Source organism: Oncorhynchus mykiss, chromosome 16, assembly GCF_057628025.1.
Source record: "Oncorhynchus mykiss isolate SJ-2025 chromosome 16, ASM5762802v1, whole genome shotgun sequence".
Taxonomy (NCBI): domain Eukaryota; kingdom Metazoa; phylum Chordata; class Actinopteri; order Salmoniformes; family Salmonidae; genus Oncorhynchus; species Oncorhynchus mykiss.
In genome coordinates, this window is record NC_143037.1 from 47,710,229 (window position 1) to 47,714,082 (window position 3,854).

The following is a 3,854-nucleotide window of genomic DNA, read 5'->3' on the forward strand; positions in this document are numbered from 1 at the left end:
AATAACAGTCAGCCAGGGTCCAACTCTTCTTAAAGCCTCATTTAACCCTCATTCTCATTCCAGGATGGGAATTTGATTTGCTGGCTGGTTAATGTACTAGAGGACCCTTAATGAAATTCGAAGGTAAGCTGAGGAGGAGAGATGTGGGGGAGGGGGGGGGGGGGGGGGGGCATTGGCAGAAATTGTTATTTTGAGCCAAAACTCTGGATAGGAAGAGAATGAGCTGCTTCTTTTAATTCTCTCCCCAGTCACCTGGCCATGGAGGGACTCGTCTGGGGCATCTCGGCCCGATCAGAGCAGACTCTGGTGGGTCTAACAAAAGCCAGCAGCCCCTGGCTTTATCCTCTATCTCCGGGAGCAGGGGGACTTTGTTAGCTCGTCTATAATAAAGTGAATGCAGGAGGGTGCTGCAGCTCTAATTGAATTTCCTGGGGCGCAGGCGACTGGGCAACTGGGCCGCCTTACCATTGTTACCTCACAGGTTCTGTCATTACTACTGACCTAGATACAGCATTGGCTCCTCTACAGAACACAAACTGTTACATACAGTAGAATGGGAGAGAGGAGGATGAATGACAATGAGAGTGGGAGATGGAGAGAGGAAATGTAACTCTATAGTGCTGTCTGTAGATCAGCCTCTCCTTTTCCATACAATATGTGTACTTGAGTAGCTATTTGTCAAAATGTGCTCCCGTGCGTGCCTACGTGTGTGTGTGCATCTGTTGTGCATCGGATTGCGCGTATATGCGAGCGTGCATGTGTGTGCGCATCGGTGTGTGTCTGTTTTTCAGAGTGCTTGACCTTCAGGGAGACAAGGTTGCATTCCAGGGCACAGCTGGTGAGAGGAGACGTTGACAAGTTGCTCCCTGAATTAATGATACAAGCCAAGGTCAAGTACGTAGCTGATTATACACCTCATATTATACAGCCAGGGAGCGAGGAAAAAATACACTAGAATATATTGGAGTACAACTAGAGACTTGATTACGACTATGCACCTATTCCCCAGGTTACGTCCCAAATGGCACCCTATTCTCCATTTGCACTACTTTTGAACCGGGCCCAGTCAAAAGGAGTGCACTATATAGGGAATAGGGTGTCATTTACGCATCATTAACTCCACAACTGCTAATACATTTACGAATGCTTTTTCATCCCCTACTACTGATCCTGTTATTTGTATCACACCGGTGCTTTGCTGAACTGTTCCAATGACGTATGCCAGACTACTTTAGACCCAGCTTGCACATAACGTTCTGAGAAACAAATGTTTCTTAGTGCATGGTGAGAGTGTGGTTATGGCTGTTTTGCATGCAACCTTCCCACAACTTGCAGTGCAGGATAGTTGATTGGCTTTGGAACATTCTCGGCACATTTAAAGGAATTTGACAACAAAAAAACAATGTATTTTTTTGCTATTTCATGACTTCAACAGAACACGTTCAAAAATTGTTACATTTAATAAACATTTGGGTAATTCTGCAACTGGTTTGACATTGAGAATGTTCTCAAATAGTTCAGAGAACCTTGAGAAACAACAGTCTTCTGTGGAAATGTCAGTACGTCAGCATAACGTTTCCTCGTGGTTCTATTTACAGTCATGTTCTCAAATTGTTCTAAGAACGTTGAGAAAATGTTCCATAAAAAAACACTTTTTTTATTAGCAATATTCAGAGAACGTTCTAAGAATGTTATTTAAAAGCATTTACACTACGTATACCAAACACCTTCCTAATATTGACTTGCACCCAATGCTTCCCACAGTCGTGTCAAGTTGGCTGGATGTCCTTTGGGTGGTGGACCATTCTTGATACACACGGGAAAGTGTTGAGTGTAAAAAACCCAGCAGAGTTGCAGTTCTTGACACCCTCAAACTGGTGTGACTGGCACCTACTACCTCATTGAAAGACACTTAAATATTTTCTTGCCCATTCAGCCTCTGAATGGCACTCATACACAATCCATGTCTCAATTGTCTCAATGCTTAAAAATCCTTCTTTATCCTGTCTCCTGTCTCCACTGATTAAAATGAATTTAACAAATGACATCAATAAGGGTTCAAAGCTATCACCTGTATTCACCTGGTCAGTCTATGTCAAGGAAAGAGCAGGTGTTCCTAATGTTTTGTACACTCAGTGTATGTGTAGTGAGAATTAGCTTCAATCAATATTCAAATTTAAAAAACAAATGTATTTGGTTGCAAAATTATTACCATATTCTCCACCGACAAATCATAAGAGGAATTGCATTTTCGAACTGGTTTCTAAACCCCAGAGGGTCTGCAAAGTAAATGTAATGAAATGTGTTTAGACCAGTGGCACCGTGAGAGGCATGGGCATAGGTGTGACTGAAGGACTCCCCGTGCAGCACCATGGACAGCGGCACTGGCTGCAGCACAGTGGACAGCTGCACTCAGTTCAGCACTGTGTAAGGATTCAACACCTTCAGCCCCAGGCCAGCCGAAGACAGCAGCACAGCTCTGCTCCTCCAACACACTTGTGCAGGATTACTAATCAGCACACCTGCAAGGCATTCCCTAATCAACGGACTGGCACAAGAGTGCAGGCTGGACCTCACTCAAGTGTAGCAGTTAGGAGCACAGCCTAATCTCACGCTGTGGTTTGCGCTCCTGCCGCAGGCTTTTCAGAAGAGGAACGGACTCTGCCAGCGAGGCCACACTGATGCAACAGACTACAGTTGGCCACACCGATGCAACAGACTACAGGTGGCCACGATCTTTAACCACACTCTTGCCTGAACGGCTTGTGGACTAGAGTGCCAGAGACACTAAATGCTGAACAAAAAGCTTCTTAAACTTGAAGTATTTTGTGTGTTTACACATGGTTGCTTCTGTAGTCGGACACACCCCACTCTTCCCGACAAGAACCAATCAGGAAGTGGAGACTTAACTGCTTCTTTAAACATGGATTAAATGGTATGTGACTAAGTGCTGTCAACAAAATGTATTTCAAACCTGACAACATCAAATTCAAAGATGAATTTAAAAAACCATCTTTAGCAAGTCACCTATCAGATGAGGATGACAGCAAATTTCTATATAAAACTTGGGACTGAGAACTCACCAGCTGTTTGTCAATCCAATATGAATAATTCAGTAGTTTGTAAACCCAATCTGAGCCACCCTCTTGAACACAGAGGTGGGTGTGGTCAACAGGAAGATTTAACCATATGCGCCATATCAGCTGGTCTCTTGCACCTTCCACATACCATGTTGTCTATCAATGAGTACATTTACATTCACACTAATAATATGATATTAAACTGATTATGGCAGTAGCCAGATTAGGCAATAGTTATGTAAACACCTCACTCTGCTTATCTTAATTGGCGCAAGGTCAAAATCGAAGTAAGCATAACCTGTTTTTCTGAGCAGTCTTTCGTATGATGAGGACATGTAAACCCCTCAATCAGAGTTCCAGCGGGGTGTATTTCACCAGCATGTGCTAGCACCAGCCAAGCCAACGTCCCTCTTTAGCGCGAGTGAAGTGTGTTCGGAACAACAATGTGTACATCGAAGTAGTTTTCACATACAAACTTTGTCTGAACTCAGAATCAAATATGCTTCCCAGAAATAACACGTTATCTGTGGTTGAGCGTGTTTATTTAGAGTGCCATCAGGTAGCCTGATTTCAGATGTGTCCATGTAAACAGGTTCATTAAGGAAAGTATTTCTTGCAAAGCATGTAAATGTTTTAAACAAGCTACAGTATATTAATCTGACTATCCACAATAATCGCACTATTGTATGTAACCACACTCATTGTGTGCGAGAACAGTTCAATTTAACGTGGCATCTCCTACCATACCTCGTTTACAGACAAAAATATTTTGTC

The 3,854-nt window shown here is 43.2% G+C and overlaps 1 long non-coding RNA gene across 1 annotated transcript; it reads left to right on the forward strand.

The window, feature by feature from the left end:
* On the forward strand, positions 1 to 402 carry LOC149976908 (uncharacterized). The gene is made up of 2 exons (XR_016487302.1): positions 1 to 123; positions 249 to 402. It is a non-coding gene; the product is annotated as an uncharacterized LOC149976908 (long non-coding RNA).
* The last annotated feature ends 3,452 nt before the right edge of the window (positions 403 to 3,854 follow it).